Source organism: Perognathus longimembris, chromosome 4 (assembly GCF_023159225.1).
Source record: "Perognathus longimembris pacificus isolate PPM17 chromosome 4, ASM2315922v1, whole genome shotgun sequence".
Classification (NCBI taxonomy): domain Eukaryota; kingdom Metazoa; phylum Chordata; class Mammalia; order Rodentia; family Heteromyidae; genus Perognathus; species Perognathus longimembris.
Genome location: NC_063164.1, coordinates 49,517,066 through 49,537,867, shown reverse-complemented (window position 1 = coordinate 49,537,867; position 20,802 = coordinate 49,517,066).

Here is a 20,802-nt window from a genome sequence, read left to right as displayed (position 1 = left end):
TGGAGCTTGAACTGAGAGCCTCTTGTTCTCCCTTGGCTTTTTCACTCCAGATTGGTTTACTACCATTAGAGCCATAGCTCCACTTCAGACTTTTTTTCTGGTTAATTGGAGATAAGAGTCTCTCAGATTTGTCTTCCCAGGCTGGTTTTGAACCTCAATCATCAGACCTCAGCCTCCTAAGTAACTAGGATTACAGGGGAGAGCCATCAGTGCCCATCTCAAATAGATAATTCTTATAAACAAATTCCACTCATAGACTATTTCATCCTGAGGCCATATGTAAACCATGAATATTTTCCACATAATTTTACATATAATAATTTTATATATAATTAGCCGTCAGGTTGTCTGGCTGCCAACCTTGGCTCTTTGCTTTCCTCTGTGATCTGAGCAGGTGACTAAGCCTCCTGTATCTCTAACATGAGGGTGCTAATCATGAACCCTTTGTGTTAATTTCCATCACTGCCTAACAAATTACCTTGAAAGGTAGAGATGTAAAACACACATTCATTATCTTATAGTTTCTGTGGATAAAAATCTGGGTATAATTTGGATGGGTGTTTGGGGCTCACAGTCTCTCACCAGGATACAATCGAGGTACTAAAGACTGCTGCAGTTGCCTCGAGTTGTGCCTGGAGGAGGATCCATGTTCAAGTTCACTCACTGGGCATCTCCATGGGGCCGCCCACAACAAAGCAGCTGTTTTCTCTCACAGCCAGTGAGCAATGGTGGGCCAGATGGAAGTCACAGACTTTTTGTAACAATTTTGAAAGTAGCATTTCATCAGGGTGTTAAATATTCTACTTATTAGAAGAAGGCACAGTGGTGCATGACTGAAGTTCTAGCTACTTGAGAGATGGAGGCAGGAGGATTGTGAGTTTAGGCCTGAAATTCAGCCAACATTTAAGGAGGGGGTGTTATAATAGGATTTGAATATCAGCTTGGACCTATTGTGAGGATCTTCTTAGAGGCTGCCAGCAACACTTTCCTTGAGCTGTTATGGTGTTAAAGTGACTGAAAGTGTGTAAATTAATAGGCATGACGTTTTTACTTTAGTAAGCGCTCAAGGCAGGTTTATGATTACTATTAGTTATTGTTGTCACCATCATCGTCTTCATCTATTAGTCACTTCCATTTTCGCAAGTGACTTTGTAACACATTAAGAACCACAAGATGGAATTTCAAACCAAAGTTACTGTTTGATTATGTAGCACACAGTTTCTGCCAGGAAACAAATCTTCTGGAATGAGGTAATACAGGAGAGCTTTAAAAAGTTGTTTTCCAAGCTGAGAGTATGGCCTAGCCATAGAGTGCTTGCCTCACGTGCATGAAGCCCTGGGTTCAATTCCTAAGCATCATGTAAACAAAAGGCCAGAAGTGGCGCTGTGGCTCAAGTGGTAGAGTGCTAGCCTTGAGCAAAAAGAAGCCAGGGACAGTGCTCAGGCCCTGAGTTCAAGCCCCAGGACTGGCAAAAAAAAAAAAAATGGTTTGTTTTCCAAGGTGTTTAGTAAAAGAATCTAGGGATGGTGCCAGGTTCTAGAACTGGAACAACAGGGAGCCATGTGATTTACATCTCTACCATAGGCCTGATGCAGGGCAGCTAACTACAACCCAAAGGGGGCTGCTGGGCAGTTGTGACCTTCAGCAGAGGAGTAGTGCCAGTCATGGTGAGCCAACAGGGTGAGGGCCAGAGGAAAAAGTTCCTTAACTTATTCCTTTCTTCCCAAGCCATCTGTGAGGTCCACCCCCAGGGGAGGGCTCCATGCATATGCCCCCTTCCTCCTTTAAGTCTCCTCCTAATGCCTTACCTAGGTAACTGGCACACCTGAACACGCCTCCCCCCCGCCCCCCCCCCCCATGCCTTATGTAGGGCAGGGCAGGAAGGCGTGGCCTGGTGGATTCAGATGTGACTTCAGAGAACGGGGTGGTAAGTGCCACCAGGTGTGCCATTACCTAGGTAATGCAGGTACTGGGCAGAGACTTAAACATGAGGGGGGCATCTTCATGGAGCCCTCCTAGGGGTGGACCTTACATCATCTATCACATGAACCCCATCAGGAGCCAGAGAACCAGGAAGCCATTAATGCTCTCCATGAAGCAAGGTGCAGAATGGAAACTCATTTGGGGCCAATGGAAGATACCTGGAAGCAGCAGGCACAGCCATGCATGAAACCACAGTCTCTTTATCATCAAATAGGAACTGAAGGACAGCCAGAGGTTTGGGTGCTGTTCCTTAGTGCATGCCTAAAGAGTTAGTGTGAAGGTCAGTGAGGAAAACCAAGGGTTGAACTCATAGCTGGGCTGGAGGTGTAGATTGGTGGCAGTGCTTTCTAGCATGCACAAGGCCTTGGGTTTGATCCCCAGTGCTGGAAAGCAAACAACAGGAACTCATGAGCTGGCACACTGGTCCAGAAGAAGTATCCCAGGAAGCTCATGTCAGCTGTAGGTTTTATTTTAACTAGGAATAGACATCTGTTCTGCTCATGTCCTCTGATGATACAGCCTCCTGATTGACTCAGGAACCCATGCAGATCCCTGCTGAAGACCTTACAGGCTATGAAAGATACAATGTTTTCCAAACATTGTTCTTTACACCAAATGGGGATCTAAGGGCCTCACTTTGGTGAGAGAAAGCAGTTCAACTCCAGAAGTTGAAATTGGATATCATGTCTAAAAAAGGGGTAGTGAGTCCAATGGACTCTGGGAGGGTCTTTCCTCTTTGGGTCTCTACCTTCACAGGGAGTCTCTATAAAAATCTCAGTGCTTTTGAACACTTATTTCCATGCTGTCAACTGTAGAAATGGAGGGCACTGTGGAGCTTCATGAAGGTTAAATGTATTTAAGTTACTTGTTTATTGTGGCTTAGATATTTATTTTAACAATGCTTGTGAAGCCAGAAGCTGCTCGCACTTGTAATCCTAGCAACTCAGGAACACAGTTTAAAGCCAGCCCAGACAGAAACATCCAAGACAGTCTATCACCAATTAACCAGCAAAAATGCTTGTACCAGAGGTATGGCTCAGGTGGTAGAGCCCCAGCCATGAGCAAGAAAGTGGAGCAATTCTGAGCCCATGAGTTCAGCCCTGGGCCTTAGTATATGTGAAAAAATGCTTTGTGAAGATGCAGTTGAAATATTAGTCACTGGAGACAGTCTTTTAACAGGTGATGAGGGTAGTTTGCTAAATAATCCTGCGGTTTTTTTTTAAGAGTTAGGAATGATGGGAAATGGAGGTAGGTGTCAGGATAACAGAAACATCAAAAGAAGGCAGCTGGAGCTGGGTAGTCTGAGAGACACTTTTCTTCAAGTAACTATAGGAAAAAAAATGAAGGAAGTGGAGCTGTGACTCAAGTAGTGGAGCAAAATAGCTCAAGGACAGCACCCAGGCTGAGTACTTGCATGCTCCAGTATGAGCACACAACAGCAACAATAATATTCCTTAAGTAAAGAGACATCAGACAAATGCTTGTTTAAAAAAAGTGCAGATTTCAATGTGACTAGCACTCCTAAGAGAAAACATGTTGGTTTGTTGTATTGTAGTTAACTCTCAACAGTCCAGGAGAGAATGTTTCTTGTCCTGTTTTTTTCCTATGTCCTGTCCATTTCCTTTTCCCCTTTCTAGGACTTATTACCAGCTTTGACAACCCAGGGAAAGCACGAGAAAAAGGTTGCTCTGTATTCTTTTATGACCCGGTCAGTGGCTGGTGACTGTAAGGTCCACCCTGGGAGGGCTCCATGCAGATGCCACCACCTGGTTAAGTCTCTACCCAGTTACCTGGGTAACCAGCAGACCTGAAGGCAGTTACCTCCCCCTTCCCTGAGGTCACATCCTAATCCACCAGGCCACATCACCTGCCCCAGCTCTAGATAAGGCTGGGCCTGGAGGGAGGTCTGCCCCTTCTCTCTGGCCATGCATTATCTCAGCCACAGGCCAGCAGTTCAGTTACCTCATGGTGACAACAGTTAATGACAGCATGTCACATACAAGACTTGAAAATTTCTAACAGAGTAGATTTTAAGTGTTCTCACACACACACACACACACACACACACACACACACACAAACGTAAGTGTACTTACGTTAAATAGTTTGCATAAACTACAATAGATACAAATATCAAAACATCATCCTATATACCAAAAATATGTACATTTTAACCTGTCAGTAAATTGTTATTTGTTTGTGAGCTGGTACTGGGGCTTGAACTCAGGAGCTGGGTGCTGTCCCTTAACTTTTTTGCTCAAGGTTGGCACGCTACTAGTTGAGCCACAGCTCCACTTTCAACTTTATTTTCTGGGGTTGGAGGGAGGGGTAGCTAATTGAAGATAAAAGTCTCATGGACTTTCCTGCCTAAGCTGGCTTTGAACCTTGGTCTTCAGATCTCAGATTCCTGAGTAGCTAGGATTATAGGCATGAGCCACCAATGCCCAGCTATCAAATAAATTTAAGAAAAGAAATATGGCTAAAATTGGTGTATCTACCACTTGGTAATTATGTCACTTTGGGCACAGTCTTACCTCGTGCTTGTTTGCTCACCTATAAAAGCTTACATCAGAAGGTCCTGGGTGGCATTTGTGTTTAAATAATCTGGTGCCAAGTGCCATGGGGCCTTGGCCCAGCACCTGGAGCCAGGTGTGGCTGTGCAGTCTTGTCAGTTGTTAATTGTTTTGGGACTGGATTTCCTTCCTGTTAAAATCAGAGAAAGACTGCATCTAGCTCTCACAGATGCTGAGGCACCTAAGGAGGTGCCTTTGTTTGATTGTTAATCCAGAAGAGACCATTACTATTCTAGGAGGTGAGCCACTACAAAACTTGGGGTGCTAACTCCACTGTCTTCCTCTTTAGAAAGGCTGTGTCTTCAGCAAGGACCTTGGAGTTGGGTAGACCTTGGCCTAAATCCAGGCCCAGCAGGTCTTACTTCCTAGATGGCATTAGGCTAGTTATCTGTTTATCCGGGAAATTGATTTCCTTACTTAGAAAATGAGGAGAAGAGTTGTTGTGGGAGTTAAAATGGAATATGCCTTAGGTATTGAGACACAAGAGTATGAACAGAGGCCCTGGGAGTAAGAACACCAGGGCAGCAGATGTGGCCACAATTGGCTCTGACACACTGGTCCATCTGCTCAACCTAATTAAATACATGATTCTGGGTATTCTGTGAATGATAATGGTGTTTTGTTTATTTGTTTTACTTGAGACAAGGTCTCATTGTGTAGCCCAGATTGGCCTCAAACTCATGCTATTCCTACCTTTACCTCCTGAGTGCTGGGACAGCAGATCTTTGAAAGACAGGATCAAGAGATTTCACAAATAAAAATGGCTCCAAGTGTTGCATGCATAGACTTACTATATTAATAGAATTACCCATTGCTCATCTGGAATTTAAAAATTAACTAGAAATACTTCCCTTTAAGGGCAAGAGGCATGGTGAACAAAATGATCAGACCCTAAGTTCAAATCTCAGTGCCAGACAAAAGAAAAGAAAAGAACCATGCTGTGATTTATCTGGCACAATGTTTTTTCCCCTTATTTATTGTCAGAGTGATGTACAGAAAGATTACAGTTTCATACGTTAGGCCTTGGGTACATTTCTTGTACTGTTTGTTACCTCCTCCCTCATTCCCCCCTCCCCGCCTCTCCCTTTCCATCTCCCCCCATGAGTTGTTCAGTTGGTTTACACCAAACAGTTTTGCAAGTATTGCTTTTGTAGTCATTTGTCTTTTTATCCTTTGTCTCTCGATTTTGATATTCCCTTTCACTTTCCTAGTTCTAATACCAGTATATACAGTTTCCAATGTCCTCAGATAAGATACAGTGATAGTGCAGGTACAACCACAGGAAGGGGATACAAGAGGATCATCAACAATAGAAGCTATGGTTTCACATGGCATGTTGAAAGTAATTACAACAGTGATATATAACAATCATTTCCATAACATGGAGCTCATTTTACTTAGCATTATCTTATGTGTTCATAAGGGGAAAGCTCTTAGGCTCTTGTGATCCTCTGCTGTGACTAACCTAAACCTGTGCTAATTATTCCCTATGAGGGAGACCATAGAGTCCATGTTTCTGTGTGTCTGGCTCACTTCACTTAGTATAATTTTTTCCAAGTCCTTCCATTTCCTTACGAATGGAGCAATGTCATTCTTTCTGATAGAGGCATAAAATTCCATTATGTATATGTACCACATTTTCCTGATCCATTCGTCTACTGAGGGGCATCTGGGTTGGTTCCATATTTTAGCTATGACAAATTGTGCTGCAATGAACATTGTTGTGCTGGTGGCTTTAGTGTGTTCTTGTTTGTGGTCTTTTGGGTAGATGCCCAAAAGTGGGGCTGCTGGGTCATAGGGGAGCTCTATGTTTAGCCTTCTGAGGAATCACTTGCCAGAGTGGCTGAACCAGTTTACATTCCTACCAACAATGAAGTAGGGTTCCCTTTTGGCCACATCCCCTCCAACATTTATCGTTAGTTTTCTCGATAAAGGACATTCTTACTGGGGTGAGATGGAATTTCAATGTTGTTTTGATTTGCATTTCCTTTATGGCCAGTGATGTAGAGCACTTTTTCACATGTCTCTTGGCCATTCTCATTTCCTCATCAGAGAAGTCTCTTTTAAGTCTTTAGCCCACTTGTTGAGGGGGCTGTTGGTTCTTTGTGGTTTTGTTTTGTAGGAATTTAATTTTTTTAGTTCTGCATATATTTTAGATATGAGGCCTTTGTCCGTTGCATGGCTGGTAAAGATCTTTTCCCAATCTGTGGGCTTTCTGTTTATCTTGTGAGCTGTGTCCTTTGCCCTGCAGAAGCTCTGCAGTTTGATGCAGTCCCATTTGTCCATCCTTTCTTTGATTTGTAGCATTTCTGGGTCTTTGTTAAGGAAATTCCGTCTTGTGGCACAACTTTTTAAGAACACTGAATCCAAGAAGTTAGGTTACAAAGGTAAAAGCTGGCCAGGCAAGGTGGCATAGGCCTCTAAGGCTAGCACCCAGAAGCTGAGGCAAGAGGACTGCTTGCACTTGAGATGAAGCTGAGCAAGACTCCTTCCCCCCAAAAGAAAACTCTTGTACAACTCATGTCACTAAAGGTGTTTCCTTCTAGAGAGAAACTATTGATTTGAATTTCTTTCTCCCATGTGATATCTTAGAAGCTGGCCTTAAAAATGAAGAAGGACCCAGTGAGGTGAGGGAGGCTTGAGGAGAAGCTGAAGGAATGACCAACTTCTTCTGGGGACAAATGACTTGCTCTTAAAGCCTGCAGGGCCTGGAAGTTTCCATGACAGTATTAGCACTTTGGGACAAAGTTGAAGGGAAGAGAGGAAGCTGGGTGGCAGGTGAGGAGGTCCTACCCTGAGGGCAGAAAGCCAGTAATCAGTCACTAATATTAAGGCACCAGCTATTGTCCCAAAGCTGGCATTCACAGAATAAGTTCTTTATCCAGACTGCTCTGAGACCAGCCCAGCCGAAACATCAGCAGGAGAAAGACTCACAGGTCTTTTCCTTCATCTGCTCTTTTCCTTTTTTGTTCCTTTGGTTCCCAGCTTTCTTTTGTCCTGTTGGTGTGAGGAAAGATAGTCAGACTGGCCTCCTCTTTCTGGTGCCCTGTGTGAACGAGAGAATGCCAGGGAATGAGTGGCCAGTGAGGAGACCCTCTCAAGTCTCCCCAGGAAGACTGCTTCAAGGCTGAGGTTCTGCCTTATTTCTCTGTCAGAGGGACAAGGCCTTTACTTGGGGAGGGGAGAATTCTGCAGATCTAGAACTTCTGTGAGTACTGAGTCATCATTGCAGCAGAGTATTCCTAGAGGGGCTGGCCTCTTAGGGAGACCCTATAGGGGGTTGTCTACCCCTTTGAAACTCTCACAGAGGGCTCTACACTTTGGAAAGAATTGGTGTGTTTCATTAAAATGATTCAGTATGAAGTGACAGCTAAAGGTTCAAGGTCAGTAGTCTCTTTTCACTTGTTTCTTTCTCCTTATTGACTTTGCATTTGATGGCCCTTAAGCACCTGTAAACACCCTGAGATAATTCACTCCTCCTCAGCTAAAGCATTCTTTCTTCTTATCAAGATTCTGGAATGGGAGGGAAGACAATTCAATGGGAATACCTTCCTAAAATTATATGATCAGAAACTATAGGCAATTTGAAAGTCTTTGCCAAGGGGTTTCTCCTCCTCATCATTGTGGAACATACACAAGACCACTACCACAAGCACCCTACTGCCCACCCAACCAAACCACATGGCTGAAACTGGAAGAAGAAAGTGAAGGTTGGCAAGGTCCTGACCCTGACTATCTTTTGCCCATCCCCACCCCCAAGTGACATTTCTTTCCACTTGCTAATGAATTGTTCTGGGGTGCCTTTATTTTGGGTGCAGAACAATAATGCTTTATCATGGAGCTGTCCTGTTATTGTAGGACATTTTATAACATCTTGGAGCCCCATCCACTAGATGACAGTAGAGTTCCCACCACACTAGGCTGTGGCAACCCAGTCATCCCTAGTTGAATTCCTGTTGTCTAGATCACTGAAAAGAACTTAGGCCAGGGACTGATGACTCATTTCTGTAATCCTAGTGTTATGGGGTTCGAGGGAGGGGTTCCCCATCCCTCCAAGAGTCCACCACTCAGAGACAGTCTCAAGCAAAAAGATGGATTTATTGGGGAAGCATAAAGCAAACCAGGGCCAGGGCCAGGGACACAGTGCAGACTCGGGAGCTGCCACCGTGACCCCGAGCAATCCTCAAATTGGGGCTTATAAAGGTAAAAGCATAGCATAGATGTAGGGGCTTGACGCAGAGGGTAGAGCAAGCAACAAACAAGTTAAGCAAGCCATTTACAGAAGCAGAATTTTGGGGTCAGGTTGACCTAATCTAATCTCCCCAACATTTCCTACCATGTTTCCTTAATCAAGATAGCATCAGCTATATGCTACAACACCAACTACTCAAGAGGCTGAGATCTGAGAATCATGATTTAGAGGTAGCACAGGCAGAAAAGCCTGTGAGACACTTATTTCCAATTAACCACCAAAAATAAAGAGCTAGAAAAGTAGATCAAATAGCGCAACCACCTTGTGAGAAAAAGCTTAGGTGCAGGGGTCCCTGCACCCCGGGTGCTCTCCTAACCAGCAGGAGAGGTGAGGAAGCACATCCCGCCAAGGGTGAACCCAGAATAGGTAATGAGCCATGAGTCGCCTGCATTCAACCCAACCTTTCGCCGGCAGTTGGACAATCAGACAACTCGGGAGAAGTTCAAGACTGCTCAGTTTAGTGGTGCGGACCGGATCTTAAGTATGGGCAATGGCAGGAAGAGGAGGGTGTAACCTAGCCAGGGGCTATGATTGGCGGTCCGAGCTGTCAGTCAAGGGCGGAAGGCCATGGGACCTCCCTAAGGGGCAGCCTAAGTACTAGCAGGACCGCCCCCAGTTTACTGCCGGCAGCCATCTTGCTGCACATGGTCTTAAGGCTGGGAGGCGTGGCCAGCTAGAGGGGCCTTTCCAGTTCCTGACCCGGAAGGCAGGTGGGGCTAACCTGGATCCCTCTTCTGGGAGGCAGTGCAAACAAGCACGCCCTCAGGGACTGAGGCAGGCAGGGCTCTTCAGGGCCTCACTCCCCAGGCACAACAGCCACACACCTCCGGGGCGCGAACAGGCAGGGCCAGTAGGTGTGCCCCACACTTAGGGACTGTGTCCTAGCCCTGATTTGAAATCCCTGTACAGCACAAAAAATGATGGCTCTATGTTTTCAACATTCCCCAGCCTTCTTTCCTGGTGTTTTACTCATTCTCTTTGAGCTTTTTCTCTTATCAGCTTTTCAGAGTCAGGCCCTACATAGATTCTCCTTGAAAAGTAAGACTTCACAGAAAGACCAGAGAAGGCTGGATGGTATACGTTCCTCTTTAAGAGAACTCTTGTATGGGCTTAGCCTGCATGTAAGCCTTACCTGCATGTAGGCCAAACCTCACCTGACTAAACCTGATGGGGCTTTGAGGTATGGGGGGGGGGGGTGGGAGGATGACAGAAGCTATGTGACCCTTGGTTCCAAGTCAACTCTGTCCCAGGTGGCTGTCAGGGTGATTCAGGACCAGACACTTAACTGCAGAGATTAAGTAGCTTGCCCAGGTTCACATATTTCTATCATTAGTCTCCAATCTGTAACAAGAGGGATGAGGGGCCTGAACTGGAAAATTGAGCTCTATGAGTCAACCAGACCCACTAGTAGAATCCTAATAGTTGGTGAAGAATTGGAGTTAAATGTTTGTTTGCTTGTTTGGTGTGTGTATGTGTGTGTTATTACTAGGACTTAAGTTCAGGGCCTCATGCTATTGTTTGGCTTTGTCTGCTTGAAGCTGGTGCTTTACCACTTGAGCCATACTTTCAGCCGTACTTTTTGCTGGTTAAATGGAGATTGAAGTGTTTTGCATTTGTTTTCCCCAGCTGGCTCTGAACTACATTCCTCAGATTTCAGCCTCGTAAGTACCTAAGGTTATAAGTATGAGCCATGGGTACCAAGCTGAGATAAATAGTTTAATGTGGAATATATATACATGTATGTATACACACATATATGTATATATGATTACAACTCTCCTACCTTTTGATGTTAAACAATGGGCCTAATAAATGAGAAGATTTGTAGTTTTCCTGTGGCATCTTATTTTATCATCAATAATGTCAGTAACTGTTTCTGATTAGCAATGAGTTTTCAAACTATTAACAATGTAAGATACTGGCAACTTCATGTGAGGCACTGAAAAATAATGTAGATATTTTATATAAAATTGCACAGTTGGAATCACTTACTAGAATTTTGGCTCTCCCCAGTGCAGAATGGTTGGTTGGCTGCTAGGCCAGTGCAGAGGCCCGAGCAGACACCTGTGCTGAAGGCCCCTATAGCCAGCGCTTTACAATGGGCAGGCATTCTCTGATAAATCCTGGGTGGGTTTAGGATTAAAAACAACAACAACAACAAAAGACTAGCTCCCATGGCCATCCTTATAAAACCACAGAAATGGATGAGAATATTTCAATATGCATGTCAGCAGCAATGGACTAAGTAGTAGCTGCACATCTAGTTAGAAAGTTATGGGTACAAAGCAGCTGTAATTCAGCTCTCCTCTAGAAGAGGGTGTGTGTGTGTTCATTTGCTTTGGAGTTCCATTGCTTTTTTATGTGGTTGAATTAAATTAAGCTAAACAAATATGCATTTAAATATTAACTAGAAACATGCAGGCTGAGGGGCTGTGGGAAAATGAAGCACAGGTGAGCCATGGATGCTGCCTTCAAAGAATTTATAATCTGTACAATGGTGGAACAGGAAAACTGGGTTATGAGCCAGAGAAGACAATGGGAAGAGGCCTGAGAGGACTCGGGAAGTGAGGCTGGAGTGGGGCTGGAGGTCCCCTCTCACGGGACCACATTATGAGAAAAGCAACATTAGGCAAGCTAGACCCCATGAACAATTTGGGGGCAGGTGACTGGGTGATCAATCACTTTAGTATGTCTGATTCCTCGTAAGTTCTCAATAAATATTAAAGGAACTAATTAGCAAAAAATAATGGCAGTGGATATGATAGTTACTGAGCACCATTTTTTTCTTGGACTTAGAGCTGTTTGGGGGAAGCTTTCTCTTTAAGCAAGTTTTATGTGCACTTTAAGATGCTTTTCTGAATTTTAATTCACTTTTTGTAGTACTTACCTTTCAACACAAGAGGGAGCTGATGCCTAGTTTATTTAACAGTGTCTAGCAATAATATGACTTCCTTTAACTATCTTTCCTCCCACCCCTGAAATAGCCCATCAAAGTACCCTATCATAATTCAATAAAAAATTTTACCTGGAGTGGAATTTTCTATGATGGATTTTTCCTAAACTATATGATTAGTAGAAAAAAAGATAACATTTTAAATATTTTTTTATAAACAGAATACCCATAGAGAAGGCTGGAGGATTTTTCTGTCTTAGATGAACCCAGAGTTTTCCAGTAAAGGAAACTGTGTTCAATAAAATACTTGAGGGCTGCATCTGAGGGCAGCAGATGCACAGTTTTACATAAGGGCTAAGGTCTTGCTGAAAGGTTGTCTGAGACTAGGATCGAGACTTAGGATAAGTGTGTGTGTGTGTGTGTGTGTGTGTGTGTGTGTGTGTGTATGCACACAAAGAGCTGTCAAGACTAATCTGCAGGCAGTTAGATGATTTTTGAAGGATGTCTTGCTTTTCTAACGTATGCTCTGCAGGAACTTTCCTATAGCAAACTCCCTAATATGGTACATTAAAACCAACCAAACCTAGGAGCTAGGAATGAAGCTCAGTAGTAGAGCACTTGCCTATAGCACACAGAGAATGTTGCAGGTTTCATCCCTAGCACCACACAACAACAAAAAAACAAAAGCAAGCCTTAAATTACTAAAGTCAAATTTACATGCTATTTTTGAGGAACACCATTTCCAGCAAATAAAGAGTATACTGCTGTCTTTGAACTCCCTCTATCATTTAGACATGGGAGGAAGAGTTTCTAAGACACACAGAGGTTAATGTAATTTCAGATTTCTAAAAGTGAAATACAAGAAAACACAGCTTTAAATGAGAGAGGAGGTAACAAATTGTACAACAAATGTACCCACTGCCTTACATATGAAACTGTAACCCCTCTGTATATCACTTTGACAATAAATAAGTAATTATTCCAAAAAAAAAAAAAGAAAACACAGCTTTGAGTGAAAGAGCATTTCCCGATCTCACAATTCAATTCATGTTAAGAAATCTCTATCTCATATTGAGGAAAGAAAATGATCCCTTTGGTCCTCCTGGAACTAACCCATAATTTGTCACTGCTTTATGCTATGCTGATGGCTAGATAGACTCTCCTATGTCTGGGCATTGTTGTCTCACACTATTCACTTCTTAAGGTCAAGGGCCTTTGTTTTTGTTTGGTTGTTGGTTTTGAATGCAGTGTCTCACTGTGTAGCTAGAGCTGGCCTCAAGCTGCATGTCCCCCCACCTCTGCCTCTCACTGTGCTAGGATTCCAGGTGTGTGCCACCACATCTGACTTCGTGCCTTCTTGATTGCTATGTTGCCTACACAGTCTAGCCCTGGGACCAAGTTTAGAAAAAGTCACAGCCACAGGTAACTGATAAAGAACCTTTTATACTTGACACTTGTGTGGTTTTGTTCATTTTTGGTAGTTAACGTGTGTGTGTGTGTGTGTGTGTGTGTGTTAGTCCTAAGGCTTGAACTCAGGACCTGGGCACTCTCCCTGAGTTTTTTTTTCCCCTCTCTCTCTCAAGGCTAGCACTTATCACATGAGCCACAGCTCCACTTCCGGCTTTTTGGTGGTTAATTGGGGATGAGTAGCATGTGGACTTTCCGGCCCAGATATCCTCACCTCTCAGCCTCCTGAGTGGCTGGGATTACAGGTGTGAGCCCCTAGTGTACCAGTGGCTGGCTTAGTTGCTACCTCTTAATTCTCTGGTCAAGGTGAAGTAGAGAGTGGTGAAGAACATAGGCACAGATATCTGGAGTTCAGATCCAAGCTCTGCCATTTTTCACTACAAAAATCTTGGTAAGTCTTTTCACATGTCAGCTTCTCCATCATAACATGGGGATGATGGTAAGACTCTCCATCTAGAGTTGTAATGTACAACCAGAAGTGTTAGATACATAGAAAATACTATTAGTGTCCACAGAGTAGAATAATTACATTCTGTAAGATGTAGTTAAAGTTCATATTGAGGCATTAAAAGCCAAAGAAAGATTTTAAAAGTATAATGGAAGTCAGGCACTGGTGGCTCATGCCTGTAATCCTAACTACTCAAAAGGCTGTGATTTAAGGATTGTAATTTTCTAGGTAGGAAAGTCCAAAAGACTCTTACCTCCAATTACCCCACCAAAAAGCCTGGCATGGAGTTATGACTCAGTGGGAGAGTTCCCAGGCCCTGAGTTCAAGACCCAAGACTGGTGCAAAGAGGTTCCTGTTACATACGTTGGTAAAGGGTACATTTCTTTTTGGACAATGCCATTCCTTACTTCGATCTCTCCCATCAATTCACTTTTAAAGTGGGTTAAAATTGTATCTGGACATTTCTGCATCAGCCTTCCATGCTGACTTCCTCGGGGGAGAAAGTCTGTTGGAGTTTGCTTTGAGTAGGAAGGCAGACTCCCTCAAGAATATCTGTAGAGAGAGACAATCAAGCACCCCTAAGAGGAAATTGTTTTCCCTATCCATGCCAATTTTGACCCAATCCACACATAAGGGCCATTTCTAAGGATCAGAAAGGAACCATTTGCAACTTAAAAAAAAGAAGAGGTGAGATTGGGATGCTCAAGCTTCCAGACCAGTCTGAGTAGAAGAGTCCATGTGACTCCATTTCAAGGGAAGAAGCTGGGCCTGGTGGCCCCCCCCCCTCCAGCTATGACAGAAAGCCTAAAATAAGGGGGATCATAGTCAGCCTAGGGAGGAAAAAGACTCTATCTCAAAAATAACCAGTGCAACAAAGGGATAGAGGTATGACTCTTGAGTTCCAACCCCAGTACTGCAAAAAATAAAACAAGAAATATTTAATTATGGTGAAGTGTACAGAATGTAAAAATCTATAACCTTAACTATTTTTAAAGAGCACAGCTCTGTGACAGTACATTAGGTCCTTCACAATGTTGGACAACCATCACTAGTGATCTCCAGAATTTTGTCCCTTTAACAGTACCCCTCCATCACTCCCAACTCTGGTAACTCTAATCCCCTGTTTCTATGAGCCTAACTCTTCAAGGCACTTGCATAATTAGAATCATGGCTGGCCTATTTCATTTAGCATAGTATTTTTTAGGGTTCATTCTTATTGGCCCTTGTGTCAAAACTCACATTCTTTTTTCAAAGCTGACTAATATTCCATCATATATAGATGCATTTCCTTTGTCCATCCAGGTGCTCATGGGCACTTGGCTTGTTTGCTTCTTTGGTTGCTGTGCACATAAAGTTTTGTTCCTGTCTCTGCTTTCCATCCCTTCGGAGGTGAGCTGGGTCATGTGATCGTCCTGTGTGTGGCTTCTTGGGGAGCTGCCGAGATGCCTTGCACTATGGCAGCATCTGTGACTGCATAATTTTCCTTCCCCACAGCCACGCCCAAGGGCACAGATTTCTCCACATCCTGGCAACAACTGCAGAGGACTGTGGGAAAGGTCCTGAACTTGCAACCAAAAGAAATCAAATGCCATTTCTGTCTGTTTCTTTTTCAGTTGCCTCTGTTCCAGCTCTGCTTCTATGATTATGATGATGATGATGATTGTTTTCTTGTAGTGGTGGTGGTTTAACACAGGATCTCACTGCCCTGGGTGATCTCAAGCTCGTGATCCTCTTAGCTCAGCCTCTCAAATGTTGGGATTACAGGCCTGTGCCATCATGCTCAGCTCTGCTTTTCAATCAGCCTTTTCTTTTGAGAGGGTGGAATGTTAGATATATAGAAAGCTTGCAGAGAGCACAGAGCTTCCCTGTGCCCTCAGCTCACTTCCCTTCCTGGTGGCAGAGCTGTGGTACATTTGCCAAAAGGAAGCATTGAAGGCTCGATACCAAATGGAAGACTTGCTTCAGCTTTCATCACACTCCAACTCAGGTCCTTTTCTTGTCCCAGAGCCAGCCAGTGTGTTGCATTAACATCTGTACTTCTTTTTCTTTTTCTTTTTTGCCAGTCCTGTGGCTTGGACTAAGGGCCTGAGCACTGTCCCTGGCTTCCTTTTGCTCAATGCTAGCACTCTACCTCTTGAGCCACAGCGCCACGTCTGGCTTTTTCTGTGTATGTGGTGCTGAGGAATCGAACCCAGAGTTTCATGCATGCTAGGCAAGCAGTCTACCACTAAGCCACATTCCCAGCCCCCAGCTGTGCTTCTTGGGACACTCCCAATGCTATCATCTCCTGGCTTCAGGTTACTGGGGCCTGTGGGGACTTGAGGGTAGTGCTTACTCAGCCTCCACCTCTGGCCTCAGAGCTCGAGATTGCAGAGGTGGGCTGGACAGCCTCAGGCAACATGAAGGCCAGGACCACAGTTCCTCAAGAGCCTCCTATCTGTGCACCTATTAGAGGGGAGGCTGGGGGAAGAGAGGAAAGGGAAAGAAGACAAAGGAAAGAGGGAGAAGAGGAGAGAGGAGAAGAGGAAAATGGGATAAGAGAGGGAAAGGAAGAAAGGAAGAGAGAAGGAAAGAAGAGGGTCCATCCATTCCTCTGCAAATGATATAATATTCTTTCTAATGGCTGTGTAAAATTCTATTGTGTATAGGTACCAAAGTTTTTGGATCCATTCATCTGTTTAAGGCATCTGGGCTGTTTCCATAACTTGACTATTGTGAATAAGACAGCAATGAACATGGATGTGAAAGTGTCTTTATGATATCCTGGCTGGTGATGTTCAGGGTAGATGCCCAGGAGTGGTATGTCTGGGTCAGGAAGATCTATGTTTAGTTTTTTTGAAGAACCTCCAGACTGCTGTCCAGAGGGGTTGTACTAGTTTACATTCCCACCAGCAGTGCAGTAGGGTTCCTTTTCCCCACGTCCCAGACAGCATTTTTTTCCCCTTCCTTTCTTTTTTGCCAGTCCTGGGGCTTGAACTCAGGGCCTGGCCACTGTCCCTGAGCTTGTTTTTCTCCAGGCTAGCACTGTACCACTTGAGCCACAGCATCACTTCTTTTTCTGTTTATGTGGTACTGGGGAATCAAACCCAGGGCTTCATGCATGCTAGGCAAGCACCCTACCAATAAGCCACATTCCTAACCCCTAGACAACATCTATTGTTCAAATTCACCCCACTGGCCAATCTAACTGGAATGAGATGGAATTTCAGAATTGTTTTGATTTGTATTTCCTATATGGCCAGGGACATTGACTATTTCTTCATGTGTGTCTTAGCCATTCTTACCTCTTCTGAGAAATTTCTCCTTAGCTCCTTTGCTCACTTAGTGATTGCTTTTTTAGCTTTAGGAGGGTTTAGTTTCTTGAGCTTTTTGCATATTTTGGATATTGGGCCTTTGTCAGATGAATTACTGGTAAAGACCTCCCAGTCTATAAGCTCTCTTTCTAGTCTAGTAACTATGTAATGCCATTTGTCGAATCTGTCTCTCATCTGCTATGTCCCTGGGATTCTTTTTGGAAAAGTTTCTTCCTATTTCTATGAGTTCTATGTTTCTCCCACACTCTTGCAGCAATTTCAAAGTTTCACGCCTGATGCTGAGGTCTTTGATCCATTGTGAGTTGGCATTTGTGAATGGTGACAAATAGGGACCCACTTTTAATTTTCCATGTATGGATGCCCAGTTTTCCCAACACCAATGATTGAAGAGGCTATCTTTTTTTTCTTCCCTATATCTTTGGTTTCCTTATAAAATATCAGATAACTGTACATACAGGTTTTTATTTCTGGGTCTTTTAGTCTATTCCATTGATCTTCGGGTCTAAGTTTATGTCAGTAACAAGCTGTTTTTGTTACTCCAGCTCTATTGTAGAGTTTGAGATCTGGGATTATAATTCTCCCAGCATTGCTTTTGTTTTGGCTAGAATTGCTTTGGCTATTTGAGGTCTTCTGTTGTTCCATATGAATTTTTGGATTGTTTTCTCTGCCATTAGCAAATGGGATTATATGAAACTGCAGAGCTTCTGCATGGCAAAGGACATAGCTTGCAAGATAAATGGAAAGCCCACAGATTGGGAGAAGATCTTCACTGACCACACAACATACAAGAGCCTCATATCTAAAGCAAAACAATTCCTCAGAGAAATAATTGCCCTATTAATAAGTGGGCTAAAGACTTAAGAGAGACTTCTCTGAAGGGGAAATGGGAATAGCCAAGAGGCACATGAAGAAGCCTAGCCATAAAAGAAATACAAATTAAAGCAACACTGAGATTGTACCTCACCCCAGTAAGAAAGGCCATTATCTAGAAAACTAATAACAACAGATGCTGGTAGGGATGTGGCCAAAAGGGGATCCTACTACACTGTAGGTGGGAGTGTAAACTTGCTCAACTACTCTGGAAAGCTGTATGGAGGTTCCTCAAAAAGCTAAACATAGAACTCCCCTATGACCCAGCAACTCTACTTTTGGGCATTTACCCAAAGGATCACAAACCAGGCCACACTAAAGTTACCAGCACAACCATATTCACTGCAGTATTATTTACCATAGCTAAAGTATGGAACCAACCCAGATGCCCCTCAGTAGTTGAATGGATCAAGAAATTGTGATATATACACACAATGGAATTTTATGCATCTATCAGAAAGAATGGCATTGCCCCATTCATAAAAAAAAAAAGAAACCAAAAAAACAACAACAACAAACAAACCCAGAGAGACTTAGAAAAAAAATCATACTAAGTGAAGTGAGCCAAACCCAAAGAAACACAGACTCTATGGTTTCCCTCATTGATAATACTTAGTATATGTATAGGATAGTCCCAGCAGATGATCACAATAGCTCAATAGCTATGTACATATGATCACATAAGATGATGCTAAGCGAAATGATCTCTAAAATATGGAAACAAGTGGTTTATCATTGATGTTTTTATTTTTAATGTACTATGTGAAATTATTTCTTTTTCCCCCTCTATTTATCTTCCCTATGATTTAATCCCTGTTGTCACTGTATTTGATTCTGGTAATCTAGGTATTTTATATATGTTTATCTGAATTAGGGAAGGGGAACATTAAAATGGTGAGACAAAGAGTAAAAGGTGAACTAATGCAACAGCAATACTTAAAAGACAATATATTGTAAACTAACTGTACAACTTGGGGGAAGGGGTTGGAGAGGAGGGAAGGTGGGAAAAAAAGAATGTCACTGGTATTTTGATGAGGATTGCATTAAATTCATAGAGAATTTTTGGTAGTATGGCCTTTTTCACAATGTTAATTCTACCTTTCCATTAACATAGAAGGTCTTTCCATTTGCTGATGCCATTTTTTATTTCTTCACATTTTTATTGTTTTCACTGCAAGAGCTTTTGCTCCCTTGGTTAGGTTTATTCCTAGATTTTTTTTTGAGGCTATTGCAAATGGAGTTTTTCTCCTGATTTCCCTCTCTGCTTGTACATTATTAGTATACAGAAAGGCTACTGATTTTTTGTGGATTGCTTTTGTATCCTGCTATTTTGCCAGTTATTTATCAGTTCTAGGAGCCTGGGGATAGAATCATTTGGATCCTTTCAATATAAAATCACGTCATCTGCAACTAGGGATAGCTTGGTGTTTTCCCTCTGTGAATCCCTTTTATGTCTTTTTCTTATGTTATTGCTCTGGCTAGGAATTCCAGAACTATATTGAAGAGGAGTAGAGAAAGTAGATGTCCCTGTTTGTTCTTGATTTTAGAGGAAAAGGTTTTAGTTAGTTTTTTGTGTTTTTTTTTTTACCAGTTGGCTGCTTATCTGTCATATATAGACTTTATTATTTTGATGTGCGTTCCTTCTATTCCCAGCTTCTCCAGCATGCTCCTCATTTTCTAAGAAATCATCGTCATTTGGCAAACTCATCTACCCAGCCACACAAGGTTGGGCCTTCAACATGGCCCTGTAAGTGGGGGGTAGATCCCAGCACCCCTTGCCTTGCCTCCCATTTCATCAGTACTCTTCTAAACACCAGGCCACAACTAAAAGAAAAGAGGCAGAAGATGAAAACCTCTGATTTGATGTCAAATTATGGAGCCAATGTGTGGCTAGTGGAATATCCTATGTGGCATCACTGCTTCCATTCAGGACCAAGCCCGTTGCCTTCCAGGACTGGGGTGAGTGGACTGAGTGTGCAATCCATGGGAAGGTGTGACTTCCTGGAGAGACATGGACTGTTTGATGTAGTGGAAAGTAGCATGAGGGCAGGATTTAGCAGTCTGGGTTGTCACAAACCAGTTCTGTGACCTGAGGGAGTCACTTCTCAGAGAGATAAACTGGGCACCAGGCAATGGTATAATGCTATTTGGGAGACTGAAAAGCCCCAACACACACACACACACACACACACACACACACACACACACACACACACAAACACAGTAGTGGACAAGGCAGACTTTTAGTCTGTTCTCTGAGTGCTTGGGACCTGAAACTTTAATTTCTTCTTTGCTTAGAAAATTGCGGTAAAAATATATAGAACCCCATTTTAACCACTTTTTGTGATACTAAAGTACACCACAAGTGCTGAGTAATCCATCTCTAGTTTCCATCTTCCCAAAGTAAAACTCTGTACATTAAACACTAACTCCTCACTCCCCTGCCCAAGCAGTCCCCATCCTGAGCTCCTGAAATCTGTATTTGTTGCCTACTTCTATAAACTTCCAGGTCCTCATATAGTAGAATTATACAAGATGTGTCTCTTGAATCTGATTTGTTTCACTAGCTTAATGTTTGTGAAGTTTATGTTGTAGTACAGACCAGAACTTTCATTCCCTGCCCCCCTTTATTTTTGCTGGTCCTGGGGCTTGAACTCAGAGCCTGGGTACTATCCCTGAGCTTCTTTGTGCTCAAGGCTAGCACTCTACTGCTTGAGCTACAGCACTACTTCCGGCCTTTCCTGAGTAGTTTATTGGAGATTAGACTCTCACAGAGACTTTTCTGTTTGGGCTGGCTTCAAACTGTGATCCTCAGATCTCAGATTCCTGAGTAGCTAGGATAACAGGTGTGAATCACTGGTGCCTGACTATGTGGAACTTTTTAAGGAGCAGCCCACTGTTTTCTCTTTAAGCTAGAATGGATTTACTCTGAAACAAAAATGTGGAGTCACATGGAGAAGTGGGTTGAAAGCACCTGGGTGCAGATAGGGCCCGTGACTGTG